Here is a 24,208-nt window from a genome sequence, read left to right as displayed (position 1 = left end):
AGTGTTGACCCTGTGTTCATAGCAAGTGAAATATATTTATAGTTTTTCAATTTTAACTGTAAATTTATTTACATTTACACTCGCACACAAATCAGTTATGTACACACACACACACACAACGACACTAAAGCTTTGATTCTCATACTTAACGATTAGCTACAAAAAGCACGTCACAAATGAACGTCAGCAGCTCGCGTTTAAGTCAACTCATTTGAAATTTCCTAATGGGAAAATAATTGCAAGTCATTAAACGTATGCAAACACACACACACATACATATGTACATACCACAAAATCTGTAGGCCATAAAAATTTTGCGACGCACTCATGCAACATGCCCCATGCCACACATACGTTATGTGCAACGTATGGACGACGCCACTCAGCACTGGAAATGCATAAAATTTATTAAAATGCCATTGCGTTTGCTGTCAGTCGAAGTGGTCACGTGATCAGCAATGACAGCGGAGGCTGCCGAACGACTGGTTGGCTGTCTAGTCATCCTCTCAGTTCTGTATGTTTATCTTGCATGTGCGTAAGTGTGCATTTGCCACTTAAGGTATGTGTGTGTGTAGGTATGTATGTAGGATCACAAACGCAAGGTGCAGATTGGTGTGGATTACGTCGCGGCTTTGCAGGAAGTTGATACTCTGTTACTTATTGGTAGTTAGATGTGGTTGTGTTCAAGGGGGATAAGGGGTCTGATGTACTCGTATGTGTAATATATAAACAGTTCTTGTTTATTTCGGTCGCAATGAAATTTGCATGAACTCGCATTCAACATTGACGCACATGAATGGATACGAAGCATAGGAAGACAACAGTTTCGGCCAGTGAGACAAATTTTGTTGGGATGGCATACAAATAGATAGTGGGCAGTGGGATCACCATTCGAGATTCTTTCAGGATTGCGCGTTTTACGACTCAGCTCTCTAACGCTTTCTACTCCGTGCTCGAGGAAGCACCAATCGAATGTGCTTTACGAGCTAATTGACGATCAGTATTTTTTCAGCCCATATATTCATGGATTGCTTAGCCTTACAAGGGAAAAAACACTAACATTTTCTTGATGCCATAAAACTGGCTTTAATAGAGAGTTGTGAAAATGGGCTGACTATTTTTTTTTGTCTTTATTTTTTTTTTACCAATAGTCGGCTGGTTCTACGTTACGAGAGTCACCTGGATATTAATATGGCCAAGGCCTGTCACTTCAGCTGCATATCTGTCCCCCACAGTTTTATGCTGTTACAACAACAATAACTACAACATCACTTCTTCAATCGCAGAATTATGATTCTATTGACTTTTTTTGTAATCCAAATCGGATAGTTCAATATATTAAATCTTTTTAAGTTAACACTAAGCGACACTGTTTTTGGAGTTTTAGAAATTCCTTTGCAGGACGATGGTGTCGGGCAGTCATATCAGAACTTCCAACCTTGAACCGTGGAGCTGAATCTTCCTTTTGATTGAAATATTAAATTTTCATTTCTTTCTGTCCAATCTACATAGTTTCGAAAATTGGGAATTACCCTTCAAATACCAGACTGGGTGATGTAAATTTCAGTGGTAATTTTCGCGTAAAATATCTTGACCCATTATTGTCTCTCCAAGCCTTTGAAATTTAACTTACGCTGCAGAGGCGCAAGTCCTACACTACGGTTTTCAATGCTTTATGCAACCCCTACAACAACAAAAAAAGAAGATATGTATGGTATATTCCAGTCGCCCATTTCCTGCTGGGACGTATACCAATTTCTTTCCAGCAAATACTTACTTAAGGCAACTTTGTGTGCCATAAGGATATTTTGCATGCTCGTAAGTTTATTTACTTACATACATACAGACATATGTGCGTGAACATTCTGCACCACTGCGCTAAGTACTTGGAATGTGCCACAAGTGCTGACACGAAGTTAAGTCGCTCTTACCAAGCAAATATGCAGGCAAGTAAACACCCAATTCACAATCAAACTAATCGCATACGTGGCGTAAGCATCTAACCGATCAGCCTACACCCCCCTCCTTAGTCAATCCGCAATGCGACGATACTTAAAATCAAAATTTATGCTCGACTGAGTTGCAACTGTCGAATGCCAAGCAAATGCGGCAGGTAGATGATAATATGCAATGAGAAGAAGACTGGCTAATGCCCAAAGAGCAACTTGTAAGGTACAACATCAAACCCATTGCATGCGGCTGTTGCCGGTGTCACCAATGCAAGCGGTACCACCGCACTGTATGGTTGAGTGATTTTGGATGCGAGTTCCATAGTCGGTAACGACAAAAGTGGTATTTGCCTAACGCAAATGGGAAAGAGCATTGAAGAGGTTGGCTGAGTCGAAGCAGTGGCAGATGGAGAGGAGCTGAGTGGGAAGCCAAGCAAAATGTGCTCGTCGATGCAGTGAAAAAATTAACTGACTCCGTTTGGTTTGCGCCCCAATGAGGCACAATGGCTGAAGATGCTGCCTGCACTGGGTAGCAGCTTGTTGGCTGCATGCTTCGATTGCGGGTGTTGTGGACGAATTGGGCTGTGGCTGGTTGTCAGATGAATTTAGTTGCGGCATGGAAAGATTGCCGAGAATTGATGCTGCAATAAATGCGGCGGATTCTCAATCAAGTAGATGGGAAATATGCAATTTCCTATTGATACTGCCGCAATCAATGCCCGACCGCCCATTCGACTGTGCGCTGCTGGTAAGCTGTGAGAATTGTTAGGCTTATTGTTGCAAGTGTTGGCTATGCAGTGGCTGTTGTTGCAATTGCGTGTGTCGTTAAAGCAACAAATCGGATTTAAAGCTACAAACTAGCAAACGCAAGCGAATACGCACATATGCACGCATGCACGTATATGTGTATGTATGTGTGTAGTTATGCTCATATGCGCAGTTTATTTCATTCGGGCGCATTCGTATGTATGTATGCATGCATGCCTGCGTTCACGTGAGCAGACGCGCGCCCATAAATACACAGCATATGACTTATTTATGTTCGCAATCGCATGTATGTGTGCACGTATGTGTGGATGTATGCTGTATGCTGATACCAACAGTGGAACCGGTTCACCACGGTCATTATTTGTCGATTGTTTACAACTTTTTTTTTTGTTCTTTTTTTTTTTTGTAATACATTTTGAGCTTCACGCATTGTCTGCTCTTCCATTTTCTCCTTTTCATTTTTTGTTGCTGTACGGCTGTTGCTGCTGCATTTTTATGCGTTTGTGGCTTACGCTATTTTTAGCCTCGATCAACAACAGTTCACTATTTAAGTGTTGCAAGGCGCCTCTCTGCCTTCGTCAACTCCCCGCAACTTTCTTTTCGCTGCCCCTGCCCAAACTGCATGCGCCGACTGTGGCTGGTTGCTCTTCGCACACTTTGTACAATTTGCAAGTTGCAGATTGCCGGTGGTCACTACATCGTCGGCACACAAGCACATTCGTCCTTGAGAAACGTGCACAATTTCTGCGGCCGTAAACCAAAACAAGTCTGTAGAGGCGTGGTAAAAATGATAACAAAAATTTTAGCTAAAAATAACGACCACTAGAACTAAGACGGCTGTCGACTGTTGCTGTTGCTGTTATTGTTTCTACAACTGTTGTTGTTGATGTTGCTGCTGGTGCCGATGAGCCGGTACAAATTATTCGCTCGCGCCGCTCACTAACGCTCACTACTTCCTCCCTTTGGCCACTCTCAGCGGCTGATGGATTTATTTTTATGCCATTTCATGCGATAACTCGAATGTGCGAGTGTTGTATGTGCATGTACATATGTATGTGTATGTGGGATTGGATGTGTGCATGCTTGTGCGCTTAAACTATTCTTGTTGACCATCAAAGTGTGTTGTGGTTATTTTTAAACTTTCGCACAACACGCCACAGCCTATCATTATGTACCTACTCGTACGCTATGTATGCATCATTCTTTTTGACACACAAACAAAATTCGCATGCAATTGGCGTGTTCATCATCTTTTCGGCTTAGCTGCATCTATATAAGTACTTAATTACATACATACATACGCACATATACACCCATGCCTGCACACATGTGAAGATGATTGTCTCATTTTATGTTAATACTTAAGGTTGCTGTTGAACCTTGTGTGCCTTTTATATGTACGTATGCATGTATATACATATGTTAGTGGGATACTCAATTATAATAATATGTGCGTGTGTGTGTATTATGGAATGCATTTCATTAAAATTACAAATAAGATTTTTTACTCAATAGTACCTGTAGACTTCTTCACGCCGGCAAAGTACAAAGAAAAATAAAAAATTAACTCTGGCAGGTGAGTAGAAAATTCTTTACAGAGAGTTTAATTACCGGCATCTCAAAACAGCTAATATTTTGTCTTTTGGATGTAAGGGGGAAAAATGAGGTAGAAATTGAGATCCGTATTATGTATTTGCCTCTATGGAAGGGTTTATTAAAACATTATTTATTTATGTTATTTATTACCAGAGTTCACTCCAATTTAAAAGTTAGTAAAATATGAGTAGTAGTTAGAACTTCAGAATCAGTTCGTCTATGGCATTTTCTAAACACAACAGGAACCAAAACTCGATAATGCTAATGAATTGGGAATCTTTGGCTTATGTCCTAGTGGGGGTATTTAAGTAACTATAGCTGCATCAAAACTATTCGTTAGCAACGGCGAACACTTTTTCTTGCCACGTAGTTCCGTAGCATTGAAGAGGAAAAGGGCACTTTTTTAAGCTTTTATTTGTCTGGATGGAAAGTAGCGAACTCTGCTCTTGAGATGGACATTTTATTTGCCCAGTTGACTCTTATGCTTTTCCCTAATCTGCTCAGTTTTCATCCCTAAATTTGGGTAAATGGCTTCTCACTACTGAAACCATCTTTTCATCCCAGACTGATGTGGGCGGCCTTTCGGTAGTTCTCTTTAAGAAGTGTTTCATCATTGCAACTCCACTAAAAATTATATTTAATAACTCACTTGCCGGCGGAATGTTCGCTGATGAATGTAAAGTAACAACAGTTCTTCAAATCTTTAAAAGTGGCAATAAGAATGATGTGCTTACCTATAGACCAAAATGAAAGCTGTCCACTACTTCCAAACTAATCGAAACTATTATTAAAGAAATATTTTACTTTGCTACCAAATGTCTAACTTCTTTCACCAGCATTGTTTTTAAAGGCAGGCCCACTGTTTCTACCCTGGCAGTCAGTGAATATTGCATTGAAACATTTTCGTGTGGATTACATCTAAACTGATTTCTCCAAAGCCTTTGACGCGGTGACACATAGAGTTCTTTGTATAATGGGTTCTCTTGGCTTTCACTCGGTTTTCCTTTTAAGGCTAAAATCTTATCTAATTAGAAGGAATTGTCTCGTTGTAATTGAGGGTGAATCTTCTGCCCCTTTCATTGCCACTTCTGGAGAGCCTCATCTTATTTATAAATGATATTTGCAGATGCTTTTCATTTACTAGTCATCTATTATATACAGACCAATTAAAGATGTTTGCCTCGCTGCACGTATTCATGTTCCTCTTTAGATTTTAAAAAATATTTTCAAGTCCTTTACTCTAAATTTCGTGATATTCTACAATCATCTTATATCTCTAATAATGTCCTACAACCGGTAAATGAGCCCAAAGGTCTTAGAGTAACTTTTGACTCTAATTTTTCTTTCTCAAGGCATATCAATCTTGTGCTTTGTTAGATGTAATAATTCGAGCTACTCAGACCCTTACCCGGTAAAAATTACAGTTTACCACGATTGTTTGATCCAGTTGGAATGCTTCATTTATTTGGAGACTTTACCACAATTTGTTATCACTAGAATTCAAGGCGTGCAAAATATGCTTCTCAAAATTTTTTTTTTAATTTCTGTCACATTTCCTTCCTATACATCCCGCTTGGATTAATAATGCCCTGGAGTGCAGAAAGTTGTTGTTGTTGTTGTAGCAGCATAAACACTCTCCGTGCATATGCGAGGAATGCTGCTGAACTGACACTTTTTGGCCGGATATAAATCCGGATCGTTCCGGTTGCCACTGTCGTGGCAACGCTTGGATTAATTATGCCCTTAAGTGCAGAAATACGATTCTGTCGCTTTTTATTTTGTGTTTAATTTAATTCAAGGAGAAATCGATTGTGCATTTCTTTTAGAACGCATTAACTTTCTTATTCCGGCGAGAACTTTACGAAGCTTTTCCCTTTTTTATCCGAAAATATTGAAAACAATTTCGAGTCCAATGTATCTATTGCTCGGACCCCTCGCGAAAAGGCCTTGAACTCCATAGCGTTAGATTTTACAATTATTAAAAATCAATTGCCTTCTTTGTTGCATCATTTAATTTGCTAATATAATTGTTATTGTTGTGATTAAGTTGTATTTTAGTTGTAGCTCGTTTTATTTGCAATTTTATTAAGAAATATTATATTCGCACTAAATCAATAGTCAGCTAGAACTTTTGTTTTTTTATACTAAACTAAATATATTCTATCAAAAAGGTACCGAGAATTGTTCAATAACACGCAAAACAATTTTTTAATCAACAAAATTTATTTTGTCGCCTTCAAAATAGGCTCAATTGGCAGCAATACAGATATGCCAGCGATTAGTCCACTCATCAAAGAACCTTTTAGACACGTTTGAAGAGATCTTCTTCAGCTCCTTCAGCGAATTCTCCTTAATGGTCTCTATCGACTCAAAGCGGCGTCGCGGAGTGACAATTTAAGTTTTGGGAAAAGGAAAAAGTCACAGGAGGCTAAATCCGGTGTATACAGTGTTTGTTTGATGATATTATATTTATTTGTCGAGTTTTTGGTCAAAAAAGTGTTCACAATATGAGCCTTGTGAGACGCTGCGTTATCATGGTGCAAGATATATGAGTTTTCTTTCCACGAATCGGGCCGTTTCCCACCCACATTCTCTCTCAAATGTCGCATAACTTCCAAATAATATTCTTTATTAGGAACGCGTTCCGACTGCACAACATCATGATAATCAAAGAAAACGAGTAGCATGACTTTCACTTCTGACCGACCTTGACGTGGTTTTTTAGGTTTCGACTCATGTGTTTGCATGTAAAACTCATATATGTATATACCCACGTCTCAACACCTGTTACGATGCGCTGGATTAACGTTGCAAAAGCCTTATACCACTCGTAGGCCCATGTTTCTCATAGTGAAAATCGCAGACACACCTGCGGCTGACTGATATAATTAAATGCCAAAAACAAGATAATTGACAGACCAGGCTCAAATTCTGCCACACTATAGAGGACAGTTGCACCAAAATTCCAGCAAAAAAAGATTTAGACCTACAGTATGCAAAGTTCGTATTAGTACACCCTCTTACAAATAAAAATACCACGTATATTTTCAAATTTACTTTAAAGCAATTGATTTCAATCGTAGTGCGGTATTGTATAATTCATAAAAAAATAGAATAATAACAAAAACTCCGAAACATTTGTATAGAATTGAAAAAAATAGCTTTAGTAGCAGTGTAGCTATTTCTACTGCAGGCAAAATTCGTATTAGTACACTTAGTATGCGTTGAATTTGTAAACAATTTGTTGGTATTTACCGTTGTTTTCGAAAGGATTGTGTTAAACATTCAATGTTTAACATTGGGCAGTTGCGTTTTAGTAGCCATTTGTTGAAGTTCCCGGAGTTAGTTTCTAATGTCGCCTAAAGTAAGTGAATTATCAAACGAAACTAGGAGATTAATAATAAATATGAACAAAAACGGAAAGTCTTTACGCGAAATTTCGAGAACATTGCAGAAAAGTGTGTCTACAATACGAAACGTAGTCAAAATTTATAGAGACAGTGGAAGGATTGACAAAAAGCTTCGAAATGTGAACAGGGCAAAGCTTGGACAGAAGCACAAGACTTATTTGAAACGCCTTATCAGGAAAGATCCCATTGCCAGTGGAGTTTCACTAGCTGCAGAACTAGAAAAATACTTTTCTATCAAAGTTACACCTCAAACAGTGCGCAATTATGTAAAAAAATTGATATTTAGAAGCAAAACTGCGGTTAGAAAACCGTATGTAAGCTCAGTCAATAGAAGAAAGCGTGTTATATTCGCCAGGCAATATTTAAACAAAAATATGCGATTTTGGAAAAGGGAAATTTTTTCAGACGAGTGTAAATTTAATATAAAAATGTCCGATGAACGCATAAAAATTTGAGGAAGTGTAATACTAGCCTTCAAAAACGAAATCTGCAGCCTTCTTTCAAGCACGGTGGTGGTTCTCTTATGGTATGGGGATGTTTCGGGGCAAACGGAGTAGGAAAGTTGCATTTTATTGATGGAATTATGACTGCGAGGCAATATATTGATATTTTAAAAAAGAATCTACGCAAATCTATGACTACGGTGGAATCTATGACGAAGAGATTGTCTGCTGTTCTAAGGCAACGAGGGTATCCTACAAAATATGAACTATCTTTTATTTACTCTTTACATCATTAAAAATACATGTGTACTAATACGAATTTTGCTTCTGTGAAAAGTGTTAATTTTTTTCTTTCTTATTTTTTTTTGCAATTCAATACACTTTGTGAGCGGTTTTGTTATTTGGCCTTATTTTAGTTAATTATCTATAATATAAAACGGTTTCAAGCATTTGTTTTAAAATTAATTTGAAAATATACGTGGTTTTTTTATTTATAAGGGGGTGTACTAATACGAATTTTGCATACTGTATGTGTAACGCGCGCTTTTTAAATGAACAATTCCAGTTATTTTTTTGACAGAATGTATACAACATAAGCACATTTCTCCTAAAGGCTTCTGATTAGAAACGAAGATGATGAAATCGATTGATCTGCCCTAAATGAGTTGGATAATGAATCATTGCAATAAGTGGAGGAGTGACTGCATTTCCTTTAAATTTAGCTGTTGTTGGTAAAAACAAGACAATTTACTTTTTTTTTCCTTTATATGAGCACTTACACATTGCAAATGCTTAAACAGTCGTCATCCAGTTTTATTTATTGTCGAATTTTAAATTGATCAACGCGAGTCGATAATCTTAAATACGACATTAACTGTAAATTGTTTATAAAAAATATGCATTATTCAATTATGTGATATTTCATATATTAAGTAACTGGTTCATTTTATTCACACGCATTAATTGCCATATGGGGTAAATACTTAACAGTTTCATGACTGAATGAGGCAAAAGGAGCACAGCTTCGAATTCATGATTACTCTTCCCCTTACATTTTGGATTATGGCGCAGTATTTTAAGCCGATATGAATAAAGATTTTTTATTTCGAGATGAGTGAAAATGTTAAATATAAAATAAAGTTATATAAAACCTTCCTAATGAAAGTTAATCGCTTATGGTAATGAGTAAAAACTAAGAAAATATTATTCTATACCAAATTACGGCACTAATTGTTGTAAAAAATAGCAATTAAATTACAAAATCAGTGGCGTAACTAATTGAGATCTAAAAGGTCAAACATTTTATTAATCGCTGTTCATGTGTGCCATACTCGTGCAATTACTTATAGTTACATATTTTTTATGCAGTTGCGAACAGTAAAACCCTGATGGGCAAAAAGTTAGGTAATTATTGTAGGTTCAGGCGATGATTTAGCTAAACTCCACCATTTGCTTTGTGCGATAATAGGAGCTATCGGTATTTGCCCAACTAATGCTTTTGGCTGTCTTATAGCTGCATAATAAACGTAAATTAAGGAGAGTTGATTCTCAGGGTCTTATGCTGGTCTTCAAACCATTCCTGAGTGATACAGTTATCGATTGCCTCAATATCGAAATATCCAAGTTTTGTCTTAAGACACCTACAATGTCAAAATTCTTTAAAGGAATCGATTGTAAATTTTCATTCATTTAAGAAAGTGCATGTAGATAAATATTTGCTGGAAAAAATCTCAAAGGAAGATAGCCGGTAGCTAAATTTTAGAATGGAGTTATAACGGATGAAAGGACATCTCTCATGAACTGATACATTATTTGTGGCGTGCGTCTTGATGTTGTTCCACAAATGGAGGGGCATATAGCTAAGCCGACTTCGAACGGCAGATATTTTTTATGAAGAGCTTTTTAATGGCAGAAATACTCTCGGAGGTTTGCCATTGCCTGCCGAGGGCCGATCGCTATTAGAAAAAACTTTTTCTCAAGTTTGGTGTTTTACCGAGACTCGAACCTATGTTCTCTCTTGATGCCGAATGATAGTCACGCACCAACCCATTCGGCTACGGCGGCCGCGGAATATAAATCCGGGCCGTTCCGTTTACGTAGAACCGACTGTCGTGGGAACGGTAGGTGTTGCTGCCGAAGTGTTTTGTTGAAATAGTTCTAATAAGCGACTAGCGCCATTTTACCACCACTGTTCTCAATTGATGTTGTGTTTTGTTTACTTGAATCAAATCCATTTCAAGGGATCCAAGTATATCAGCATTCTTTTTACCTTTGTGTCTAAGATTTCATTGATTTGCTGTAGACAGGCTTACCGAAAGAGCGAAGACTTGCAGTGGCTAGACCTAGAAATTCGCATAAGTGCTAACTTTCTTTTCCTCAACCTGACAGCTTCGGCAGATGGGATTGAAAGAGTTGACCTGTAAGGGTTGCAGTGATACGTGAAATGCATGGGCGAGAGCTTCTTAACAGATAATTCGCCCTCTGCATGCTGTACGACGGTTCTGTTGTTTTTTTTGTTGTAGTGTACATAGTTACCTCCTTCACACTTTCTTAGGAGTGTGAAGCAATGGATGTTTTTAACACACTTTTATTAGGACGGGTTGTATGTATGTATGTATGTAAGTATGTATGTATGTAACGGAATCTTTGAGCTTAATTTTCACTGGCTTCTAAACATCTGATCGACTTGAAATTTTGCACACCTATCAAGTACCGATGACAATGCAATAATTTGATAAAAATTTTCCATTATCCTTATTGGGATTGCCAGGATTAATATCTTCTTTTTTTACCTGTGGGCAAAAAGTAAGGTGAATTTGGTTGTAAAATGAAAAATCGTCATTTATTCTTGTAAATCAATTTCATCCCCTTCAAAATAATGCCCTCTCGATGAAATATACTTATGCCAACGAGTTTTCCAATCCCCGAAACATGCCAAATAGTCCATTTCCGGTAGTAGTCTCTTGAGTTTTGGGAATAGCCAGAAGTCACACGGAGCCAAATCAGGCGAATACGGTGGTTGCGGAACGATATGCGTGGAATTTTTGGCGAAATAGTCACTAAGAACGAGTGCAGTGTGAGACATGTGAGATAAATTTTCCATTATCCTTATTAGGATTGCCAGGATTAATATTTTATTTTTTTAACACACTTTTATTAGCTCGGGTTGTATGTATGAATGACTGTAACGGAATCTTTGAGCTTAATTTTCACTGGCTTCTAAAAATCTGATCGACTCGGAACACACAACATAGATGACTAGATGGGAAACTCTTTTTCTCGTGAGAGCGCTGAGAAATGTGCATTCTTTATAACATTTGCCAATATTGCCATACCGGTAGAAACATGAATTGGGTATTTTTTTAAACAAAAATTGGGAATTTTTAGTTTCCACACCACCATTGAGGTTAGTATTTAGTGTGCGGTTGTGTAATAGTAACTCTTTTAACTCTAATTTGAATTACTCTATTTGTATCTTAATTTTTGTTATAATTCTGTTCTGAGGTAGTTGACTATGACTGATCCTTCGATTTTCTATTACTTCATTATAGGTCCCTTTGTCATTAAAATTTATTTTCTACTTTTTAGTTCGATTAGCAATAAAAGCGTGTTTTTTAGTTTTTTTAAGCTATATTTTATTATTGTGTTGAATGGGGTAGCAAAACTGCCCCGGCGTCTGTTGTGGCTAGTGCCGAACGTTTTCTTGTTAGCTCATCTGTTATCTGCAATCTACTATCTTCTATATTCCTATGACCGGAAACCCATATCTGAGTAGTTTGAAGCCAATGACCAAGCAATTCTAGTACCTCTCTACACTATAAAACTATAAGCTGACTGCTTAACTGCCTGAATGATATAATAGTTATTCTTGCACTAATTTTTTTGTAATATTATAGTGATTTGTATGCTTCTCTGATTGCTAATATTAGTGCCTAGATCACGCTAGCATAGATAGCAAGTCGAATGGATTTGGATAATTTGAGCGACTCCGAATAGAGGCCAGCTCTCAGACCACAGTTCATCTTAGAACCGTCAGTGTAAACCTCAATGTCAAATCTACCAATCTTCTTCCCTACCCTCCATTCGGCTCTCCGTGGAAAACGAACTGTAAAGTCTTTCTTCAAGTTAAGGTGGGGGATTGTGAAGTTTGATTTGTTTTTGAGCAGCTAGGGTCTCTGTAGGAGGATCTTGCTGTGACCGTATGATCTTGTTGTCCAGCTTCCTATGACTGTGAGTATCTCGCGCTGCATGTAGCGATTGTGTTTATGGATGGGCATGTGTACTTTTCATTTTACATCATTTTCATTTATCATTAAACATCACCGAAACCGGGATACTCGAACTCGACTTTTCTGTTTCAAAACGACTTCGGATTAGCTCTGATGTTCCCCTCAGTGCTAAGAATATAGTTTTTGAAAATCAGTTTATCTAAGCAACTTAATTTCTTTTGGACCAAAATTCCAGAAAAGTCTGCTAAGTCTGACAGCCTACAGTAACCTCACTTATGTATGTAAAACGACATAGAGGGTCGTGGGTGGCTGAAAAGCTCTTCTGAACCAATTGGGTGCTCACAACAAGATATCACTGTTATTTGTTTTGGGGAGTTGTAAGAGCAGTCTGAAAATACTAAAAATGCAAACTGGCTGGAAAGTGTACTTCCCCTGGTTCCTACCAGGTCTAGAGCTGACTGTTTATTTTTAGAGTAGGGGTGATAAAGTTCGCTATTTAATTAATTTAAAATACTTCAAATACTATCATGATTAGCTAATTAAAACGGTAAATTAAATTCTATAAAATATTCTGGGAATTAATTGCCTGCAACAGGCTTATCACTTACCTGTTGTGGTTTTTTTTTTTTTTCAAATTATCAGTTCAAATGGGCAACGAAGCGGACAGGCTATCGATAAAATGTTGACGGCTCTGAGAGGCACAGCGTGAATGCAAATCAAAACGTTTTTACTTTACACTACTGTGTGAATTCTTAACACTTCTTTGAATTTCAAAATGTTGTTAAATTCATTTAATTCGCAGTTTTTATTTTATTACTCTCGACACTTTTTCTTCACGCTGTTCGTCATAGCATTTCGTGTTTTATATTTTGGATATTATTTTTTTTAGCGTTCTTCAAACGTGCGATATATTTCAAGATCTCACAAATTGCTGCTGGAAAAAAAATATCTCGATTAATGAAATTCTCAACGAAGTTGCTGCTTTTGCTGATACAAATATGTGAATAATTATCGTGGCAATATTTAATGAAACCCAGCATATCGTCAGTAAAAAAGTAGCCATTATTCCTAGATTGAATGCGAATGTCTTGAAAGTGTGTCGCATGTGGCTGGAAGCGGTGACAATAGCAGAGAATGCCAGAATTGAGGTGTGAAAACGAAATACACACTTATTTATGTTTATAAAAGCGCGTGAGCGCTATAAAATGAAGCAAACACAATAATTTTGTATTGGCTAAAATAATTTACAGGTCTGAAATGGCATCATAGTGACTTTTCACCTTGTCACTTAAGGTGATTTTTTCTGATATTATAATTTCATTTAACTCATTTATTTATTTATTTCATTCTGCTGAAGTGTTTTTTTGAAGTCTTCGTAGAATAATTAACACTAAAACTACAAACAGTTCATTTCTACGCAACCGTTAATTTTCTCCGGTGCGATATTTAGTGGGCAAAATAAAAAATTATTAAAGAAAAGTTTTAAATAAAATTAAATGTATTTCATTGTTATATTGCAATGCACATAAGATATACATCTATTTATTTATTTTTTATTTCTTCTTCTTCTTGATTGACGCGATAGCCGCTTACGAGATTTTGGCCGAATTTAACGAAGTGCGTTGGACACACCAATGAAGCTAAGCCCTTCTCCATCTTATCTTTCCAACGCAGAGAAGGGTTTCTTTTCCACAAGCTTGTACCACATCGAGTACTTTCAGAACCAGATCGTTTGTTCCCATTCGGAAGACATAATTCAGCCAACAGGTCTCTGAATCTTTATTCGCTGTGCTATGTCTATGTCGTCGTAAAGCTCATACAGCTCATCGTTCCATTGCCTGCGATATTCGTCGTCGCCAACCTGCAAAGGCCCAAACATCTTCCGCATAATTTTTTTCTCAAATACTCCAAGGGACGCCTCATCGAATCTCGTTTTCGTCCAAGCTTCGGCGCAATAAAATAGGATTAGATTTGTTAGATTTGTTCGTCGAGTGAGGACTGTACTACTCAAGAGTCTACTTAGTGGGATTTGGAGTACGTCAAAAACCGCTAAGAAAGTAGTGTCTAAATTTTGATTGAAAATATTTATATATGTCGACCTGTGTAATCTTTGCTGCATGAAACTTTAAATTAACAAATAAAAAAAAAATAAATTTTTAACAAATAAAAAAACTTTCATTTTAAAATAAATTTTAACAAAATTTTGAGTAACAAAAATTTAGTGCCTTCTGATGCTTCCAAACTCATCGCATCTTCTCCAATCAATGTTCGTTTCATTTCCAATTTTTGTTTCTCCAGTCTTAAGTTTGGTCCATATTTTGTTATCAAAACCAGTAAAACCTTTAATTAACAATGATTTCCTGTGTGGGGTGTAATGGAAAGAATTTCGATTATCTTTCAGCAAAAAAATGGGAACAGTCTCTTAAGAGTTAATTTGGTACAGTCCATTTCGTGACTGGTCTCAAACTAGTGCTCAAATTGCCGCAGAGTGTCACAATTAGTGTTCGCTTTTGCACTGGCAGTGTTGCCATCTAAACTGCTTATGTGTGATTGTTACAAAATAATTCTCCTCACACATGATGACAGTAGTCTCGCTAGCATTGGGGCACTGGGCATATAGCGAGAGCCAGTGCCGGGCTCTGAACAATGAGTTCGGCACTAAATTTGCTACATTACATAGTTCGTTTTACTGCAGGGATATGCTTGCTTACTTAGTGGTGTTGATATTTTCCGCATGCTTACATAGGTGTATGAGTGAATCACGTTCTCAGTGACTTTTGCTCTTTTTTTTGTTAATTTATAATGCAAGTTTTTTATTCGAACTGAGTTTTTGTTTTCCATAAACTTTCTATGTAGAACAAGCTGAGTAAACAGGGGAAGTACTCAAAGGTGGATTAGAAAAAATGTTTGCTTTTCGCGGGTTTTCAATTGCAGAAAATGTTATGCCGATTACTGTACAATTAAAAGCCTTTTTTAAAATAGAATAAGGTAAATATACTATAAATACAAGCTTTGAAACAGTTTTAAAGAAATTCTTATTCATTAAATAAAGAACTGCACTGCTGGGGAACAAAACAGAAGCTTAAACAAAAGAGATTGACATCCATTCTTGGGTATTTATTTGAAATTAGGTGGTTTTATATTTAATAAATATGAAAACTCAGTATGTCACAATTAAAAATATTTATGTATATTTACTTATATTTAGATTTTTTTTGAAGTTTAGGTACACCAAATATTATATTGCCTTGGTATGGAAGATACAACTGAATTCACGAACTCACGAAATGTAATACAAGGTGAAGTCCAAAATAAACAAAACTGGCGCATTCATCTTTTTAATGACTTAGTGCATTGGAAGTCACATCCCTAGCTTACTTCCAGTCAAAGCTTGGTGGCATTCAGTTCAGTGGAAGCGAAGTTATTGCGTCTAAAGTGTCAGTATGTTTGTGTCATCGGTACAAAAATGAGTTTCGAACAAAGAGCTAATATCAAATTTTGTTTAAAAATCAGTAAACGTTTACCGAAACATTTGAATTGATGAAAAAAGTTTATGGCGATGATTGTCTATCTCGAGCCAGAGTTCATGATTGGTTTGCACGTTTCAGAGACGGTTATGAGGACATAAATGACAATGAACATACGGGCCGCCCAAAATCAGTAATCACCGAAAACTCCATTGAGCCACCACCCAGAAAATCGTGTTTGGAGAAGTGAATTCCGGGGGAATTGCTCACAACGAGTTCGTGTCAATAGGCAAAATCGTCAATGCAATATTCTACCTTGGCGTTTTGAAGCGTTTGTTGCATCCTATTCGTGTCGAATTCGCTCTGAACACCGCGAAGGAGGAAGCTGGTGGTTATTGCATGATAATGCACCATTTCATCGATCCACTCTTATGTTTGACTCTTATGTTTGACTAGAAATCACATTTTAACCAACAGATATGGCTCCCTGTGTCTTCTACCTATTCTGAGAATTGCATTTGGCCATGAAAATTGCGCTGGCCTATACCAATCAAATAGTCGCTGCCACCGCTAGCCAAAAGAGAAAGTGTGGTACTGTAAGCACCGCTTCGGCGTCTGATTGCGTTAAATGTATTTCCTGTAAAACCATTTTAAAGGTCTCTTTGGTCTCTCATTTATATATTTACGCTGCGTTTGAGAGTGCCAAAGGATTGCTCTTTTCTCTTAGTAGCCTCCGCACTGTTTTTCATCTCCATCACTTTCACAAGAATTCATCTCTATTCATTCTATTCAAAAACGAAATCGGATCCGTGGTTATATTTTATTTGTATTTATTAAATTTTACAACAGTTTTACAATTCGGCTTCGGTTTGACCTAAAAGACTATCCAAAGCATTGTGGAACTTGAAAACTATTGAGAATTGAAAATAAGTTGCGAACCGTTTGCATTCGTTGGTTTGAGTGCGATTCAGCTTATGCGATTGGCGTACGTAATTTTCTTTCGGAACATTTAACGCTGCAAAAACTAGTAGAAATTATTGAAACAAAATGCGACTACTTCAGGAAGTAGTTTCCTATTATTTGTAAGTTTCACCTTTTTATGTTTAGAATTCACCAATAAGACCGTTTTATTTCATTGGTATTCGTAAACTATCATAATCATCAATTTTTAGAGTTGGAGCGTAGAGTGTTATGTAATATCAGGTGATTACTTTCGTCTTTAAAAATTTTCCAATTCCTTTTCATGTGCACGATATCTTCCCACAATAGTTTTTTTCTGTTTTTGAGCAAATGCTTTGTATATATATGTATATAAAAAAACTCTGAATATTTTTTTGCATTTTTTTTTAATATTAGATTGTTGCTGTTTGCTTAAAACTTCTTTTGGCCGCCAAAACTTTATGCCAAATTTAGTTAATTTATTTTGCTATTATAATTGTGCACTAAATTTAAGAATCACACCAGGCTTTCAACAAACCCGATTATCTTGACAAACCTATCCCCATATTGCAGAAACTAAAGCAAAATTACTTATTTTTAGTCTCTGATTTGGCTTTTTTTGGCGAAGTTTATCAAAAAACTGTCATGAGCTCGTCTCTTGATTTAAGATTTTAATATGAAGCTTCCAAGGCCTTTATTTTCTATGTGCTCGAGCATACAAAATCGCTACAAAATCTCGCATTTGTGACTTAGTAATTAACCTTTCATCTATTTTCACATCTTCCGCGCTTCTGTTTTTTTACATTTTGCTACCTTATAAATCACATTGTTATCAATAAGGACATATTTGAAAATTTCATTTCAATTTTCTTCATTATTAACATTTTTTATTTCACATTCGCTTTCAGTAAAAAAAATATAAATACGGTTGCAATGGAAAAGCGCAGCGTATGCTGTTTGCTTGCCAATTTCGCCATGTTTAATAAAATTTTGTAATAACTAAAAGCTAACTGAAAATACTCGTACAAATTTGGTAGAAAATAAAATAAATTTGGTAGAAAATAAAATGTAATTATTTTTGATTTTGAGTATTTAGTTATTCGGAAGACGAGCAGGTATACCGAAAAATGTTTATAATCAGGGTAAGAAATGCCAACTTCCTGCGATGATTTAATAAGAACTAAAGTATAGTCCCCAAATAGATTAGACAGGTTAGCTTAACCCTTTATTGCTTGAATTAATAAAGCGCTGTTTTACGATGGAAAAACCATTTTTAAGTTTGCAATAAGATATATTAAAAGATAAATAATGAAAACGTTAGATATTTTGGTTCCTTTTTTACGGAACCTCAAATAAGAATTAATTGTAAAGTACAGAAAACAGGGGAAAAGCGGAAAAAGGACCATCCGTCGAGTAAAATGAGTAAATCGACTGACTGAATGAGAAAAAATTTTTTTTGCCAGAAGGTACTTACATTTTACTCTGTTATCGTTTTTTGAAAATGCTACCCTCGCACTTCAATTCTGCTTTTTCTCCCACTTCCACAAAAGTGAGGTCATTTCGAAATGTCATAAAATCAATTTGTTTATTATGTTTATTGTTTATGCATTGAATGGACTAAAATAATTTGAATTATTTTATAATACTTAATTTGGAAACGAAATTGAATTAAAAGTGCCGTACCATATATGGGCCCATATGCGGTAAAGGGTTAAGGCTTGTAAAATTTCTTCAATGTTTTTTGGTTTGAGTGACCCTCAAATGCCTGGCATAAACTACACGTGGCATGTGGTGTAAATGTATTTGAATATTTAAAGAGTCTTCCACGTGGCAATGCTATTCAAATACAAGATTTTGGTCAAAAGAAAAAAACAAAAATTCCTTAATAATGGAAAACTTTGTCTGACGAACTGCGTCAGACGTTTTACACGACCTATTAGTGCACGTTCCCAGTTTTCTCCTCAAGTGTTAGGGGTAAAATATGTGTTGACAATTGTCACATCTCTATTAATTTGCACACTTTACATTTGCTTTGTAAATACTACATTTTCTTTCTTTCCTTTGCGCCAGCTTTGTCGGAAGCAATGAAATATGCAATTTAATCATCATGAATTGGCGACAAAGTGCAATGTGCGGCGCCATTAAAGGAACGCCAAAAGAGTAAAAACATAAATAGCTAAAGTAAAAGCAAAACAAAAAAGCAAATAAAACGGAAAATGCAAATGAAAAGTCAACAAAGAATAAGGAAAAGGTGCAAGCGACAATTAACATCTTCAGCGACAGCTTGAGAGACTTGTTTTATGAAATAAATAACTAAGTAGCGTGCGTGTGTGTGTAGGTGTGTGAGTGCGTGTGTGAGCTGGGTCAGCTGTTTGTGTTTACGGGGTAATAAAGAAAAACGTTGCCTTTCGCTGATATTATTGTGCGATTTTTTTCATATTTTTTGTATAGCATTAAAAAAATTTTTTTTTTTCGTATTCTTAGCTATAATTTAAAGTGAGCGCACGAGACGACAAAGATCTGCTGGCAGACAGCCAGCTACTATTTGTAAGCACATACATGCGTACATGTCTATGTATATGTAAGTATGTGTGAGCATCCCGTGCCTACACGCTGAACAGCCACGTGAATTTTCACACAAAGCAAGTGAGACAATTTTTAGTATTTTCATTTTTTTCAGATGAGTTTGCGTTTCATTGAAAGTGAATTTTGAGATGCTAGTAGTTCGGGTGTATTAAATTTTCAAATGTTAAATAATTACAATAATAAAATTCTGACTTTTTTTTAAAGAAAATTCCTTTCCATAAATCTTCAAAGCAGTATTTCTCGCTGGGTATTGAAATATTTTCGAATTCAGAGCCTATAAAAGTCTTTATACCTGTCTAATTTTGACACCCTCTTTCGGTGCGTATTAAGGTGAATGTTTATGTCGCGCACAACTTATGGCGAGTAAGTAACGGGTGTTTTGTTTTAGACATATGAGATTTACAGTAGAATGCTTTTGGCATTTCTTTTCAGTATTATTCAGAATATTACCATGCAAACTGAAGGACGCTTACAATTCGCGAAAATAAATGGAAAATTGAAAATTGCAGCTTCTTGAGCTAAATTTAAGTATCGACTCTATGGTATAAGTAATTTATCTCCATTGGGGAGAGGTTTATTTTTCATAGGAACTGAAAGAAGAAACAAAATTTCATTAACTGCCCAAAAAGACGCGGGAGTTGATTTTATGCCACTGGTGTCATTGGATCCTACTTTTTCGAAACAGCATTTTTTTGTTTGGTTGGAGCCCAAGTTACGGTTACTGGTCAATGGTAGCAGATATAGACAAAATATGCGCGAGTTTTTGACTACTTACAATAACGTCAACCTTCCAAATGCTAACTGATTCTATCACAGGCTATGCAGTTTGGCATATTGGAATTACTTTTTGTGTGAGTATGTCAAGCCATTGGCTAAGGCTGGAGGCTGATGGGCAGATAACCCAGCTAAGTCTGCTGGATGCCAAGTCACTATTAGGCACGTTAGTGGCAAGACACGACCGGAGTGGTTAAAAAAAAACGATGCAGTCGATGTAACAAATATTTAGAAAATATTCAATTGCAATAAATTTGCCAGCCATGTCCCCATTCCACCAACTCTTTTGTGTCTAATTTAAAAAAGTCCAATGCTTCTAAAAAAGCCCTCCTTATATTTACCCAATAAATCGTATGTTTGTTTCTGTAATTTTGCCAAAAATCGCCACGGCCAAGGCGCTTAATGATGATGATGCTTATGTTTTTAATTTTGTCTGTGATTCAAGAGTAGGTCTGGCATAGAAATACGTCGCAATTCTTTTGCTAAGGTTTGAATGGGGTCGTTGCTTGGCGGTAAGCGTGTACAGTTGGCTTTGTAAACGAACGAAAAATGATGTGGTGATGTAAGAATTTTTTCAATTTTACTTCGCATTTTTCTTTTCCTGTAATACCTACAAATTTTCTTAATTTAGAATTTAGAATTTTGCCCACAGTGCTCTCTTTCTCTCTCTCACTCTTTGTCTCCCTCTCTCTCTTGGCTCCCTCTCTTGCTTTTTGCTGGTATATGCTTTTGCGCAATTTTTTTCAATTCGATTATTCGGTACAGACTGTTAAGCGCGCCACTAATCAGCGATTAATTTTAAATTTAAAAACAACTTTTTTCATGTGCATTAATAGTAGAAATAAAAGTGTCACATGACTTTGTTATTCGCAATGTTAATATATTGCTGGAAATCAATTGAGTTTTTTGCTTATTTTGGCCACTTGAAAAAAAGTATTTCGCAATAATTACTTTTATAATATTGGCTGATTTAATCAAATGCAGTTGCTCATTAGATTTTATGAAATTAACTAATTTTGTTTTTGCGTTACTTAATATTTCAATTACAGAAATGCCTCTTCGGCGTTTAGTTGTGTTAAATTTTTACACATTTTTCTGCGAGTCAGCATGCGAAATTCCAATTATTTTTAATAGGTGCGCATTTTGTCACTTTCGTTCGTACCCCATCTGCATTTGTAGTCACAGCTGAAGTGTGAATGAATCACATTTTTGCAGTTGTGTAAGTAATTAGTGTTTCATGTTAGCAATACATTACTTCAGTTGAAAGAAAAGCGTTTGAAGAAAAAAAGTTCAACAATGGCATTCATGTAAGTTGTTTATCTTTTTTGTGAAAAGTAACTGTTGCCTGTTGCACTGTCACTCAATTTACAATAATTAATATTCAGATAGTTTTATTGCGCATCCCTTAGAATATTTGATCATCCAATGATTTAGTAACAAAATTGGAAATGGAACAAAAGTCTCGTGGCTAACAAAGAAAAACCGTTATTTTGGTTGAAATTAGCATTATTCATCAACGTAATTTCCATCAAGAACAACGCAATCATTCCAACATTTCAGAACCACTTCGTAGAACGATTTACCTTTTGTCTTAAAAGAGACCTCAGTTTCAGAGATAATCTCTTCATTCGAGCGAATAGCCAATAGTCACCATTGTTTTGATGGACTTGTGACACGGTTCATTGTCTTGATGAAACAAAACAGTGAGCAATCGCGGTACCCACTTTGAACAGACCTTTCTAAAATGCTCATGAAATATAAAGCCAACACGAGTAAGAAGTTTTTTGATATCTTTACAATCCCAGTTAACTGACGCAACTTTACATTTCGATCATTCAAAACGATTTTTTTGGTGTTTTCTGGTGTTGCTGCTTCATTAGGACGTCTACTGCGTTGTGTATCATTTATTGTTGTTTCTGATGGCGCGGATTCTGCAAAACACTGTTCAAACCTTTGAAAAACGCTTTCCACTCATGCATTTTTTTAGGTCTGGAAGGAGATCGAAGTCGCTAGGGACGAATATGGTGAATACGGTGGACGCTCCAACAATTCGAACTTTAATTCATAGATTTTAGCCATTGTCAAAATGCTTTTATGACACGGCTGAGAGATTAACAAAAAGATTTTTTCTTTTGCAAAGTGGGCCTTTTTCACGAATTTTTTCCTTCAGCGGGTCTAAAAGATTACAATAATATTCACATTTTTTGTTTTGTTTTACCAGTTTGCAAGTAATCCACAAAAAAAGTCTTTTTGCATCCCAAAAAAGTGATGCTAACACCTTCTTAGCTGATTTTTGGGCACGAACTCTTTTCGGTGTCGAAGAACCAGGTTTATACCACTCTTTAGCCTCTTCTTTTGATTTAGTATCATGGTGATAGACCCAAGTCTCATCCATAGTGATAATTAGACGCACAAAATTCACTTTATCCTTTCAAAAACGCTCTAAATGTTGCTACTGTGTTACACACGGCTTTCTGAAACCCAATACTTCAGTCAAAATATTGCTTACACTGCCCAATCTAGGCACCTCATCTCTACTTCTACTAAACCTCTTTCAATCACTTGATGATTTTCCGATACGATACTCTGCATTTTTTCTACGATTTCTGGTGTTGTTCAAACATAGAAGAACGTCCTTGACGTGGAACGTCTTCAAGACTTGTACGACCACTTTTAAATTAAGCAACCCATCTTTCTACTGTACTAATTGATGGCGAAAAGTCCTTATAGACTTTGAACATTCATTCATAAATTGTCTTTGCTTTTAAACCTTCCAAAATTACAAATTCAATCACTGCGCTATACTTGATTTTTTCCATTGTAGCAAATACTGGAAACATAACGGCCTGTAAACAAAGAACCAATTGGGATACGTCCACATGAAGAGTGTACCAACAAAACAAAAAAATGTAGGCTAGTAGCAACGCCTTGCCTTATCGAACCGCACAACTTATTGAACAACCTAGTACCACATTTTGCACATCCAATACAGAACATAACTCTAGCAGCAGCTCTCTTTGGCTGTGATGAACCACATTTATCACTTCCCACGTAACAATACAGAATGAAAACCATTTTTTTTTGCTTTCCACTTACACAGATTTTCAATTTTCAGTCAATTGTATCAAATATTTAGTACCACTTTAAGGGGCAGGGGTGAGTTTGTAGCGTTGAAAAAGGAATGTTTTAAGAATTGTTTTTGCGACACAGGCAGTGTTAGATTATTCAGTCAATAGTGAAAATTGAGCGAAAGCCAGTGAATCTCCAGGGACATTTATTACTCTCGAAGTATTCCTGTGAGGATTTGCTACTTGATTTTTAAACTTCTCATACCACTTGGAAGCCCAGAAATTTTAAGATTAATAATTATTGCAGCAAATGAAAGAGCTTCTGTGGACCGTTGCTTAATCATATCTAGAAATAATATGTATAATTTCAAAACAATTGGGTGAGTAGACTTTGAAATTGTAAATTTCAAAACACGCTTTAGTGTCCAGCAGGCATAGAATCGTATGACTTCGTAAACTTTGCTCGGATCAACTTGAAATTTTTGCAAAATATTCTTGAGACAAAAGAATGTTTAATTATCTTATCCCTCCGCTTAACGAATTTCCACTTAGGTCCATCTGGTGTCGTAGTTGAGTAACAGCCCTTCAAAATACATCAGCCTCCAATTTACATAACTACAATCAATACTAGCAATGGCATCTTTTACAAATGAGAAATTTAACAGCCAATAAAGAATCTAAATTCAATAGTATTTCAATAATATTTTTACAGCTGAAAGCTCTAAGGCCACCAGTATGGCAATAAAAGCGAATAAGTGGCAGATCTTGAGATGCCGCGAACAAAGATGAACTAAGTAAAAAAGAATGTTGCAATTTATTGAGAAATTAAGAAAAATTATTGTTAGAATAAAAAAGAGATAATAAAATTTACATTTGAACTCGATTGAATATTTCATATTGAATAATGCAAAGCAAAAGATTTCTAGCCAGGCTTAAAAAAAATTGTAGAACTTACATTGTGTGGCAATAGGAGTAATAA

The 24,208-nt window shown here is 36.1% G+C and overlaps 1 protein-coding gene across 2 annotated transcripts in view; it reads right to left on the bottom strand.

Moving 5' to 3' along the window:
* The window catches only part of LOC129242832 (sodium-coupled monocarboxylate transporter 1), a 191,984-nt gene that overhangs the window by 155,880 nt on the left and 11,896 nt on the right, over positions 1-24,208 (bottom strand). The window contains exon 2 of one of the 2 annotated variants that reach the window (XM_054879696.1): positions 13,004-13,329. The exons of the other annotated variant lie outside the window; for it this stretch is intronic. The gene's annotated coding sequence lies outside the window, so the exon portion shown is untranslated. The remainder of the gene's footprint in view (positions 1-13,003; positions 13,330-24,208) is intronic. 2 annotated transcript variants of the gene reach the window in all.

This window comes from Anastrepha obliqua, chromosome 1, assembly GCF_027943255.1.
Source record: "Anastrepha obliqua isolate idAnaObli1 chromosome 1, idAnaObli1_1.0, whole genome shotgun sequence".
Classification (NCBI taxonomy): domain Eukaryota; kingdom Metazoa; phylum Arthropoda; class Insecta; order Diptera; family Tephritidae; genus Anastrepha; species Anastrepha obliqua.
This window is presented reverse-complemented; position numbering and strand designations above follow the sequence as displayed.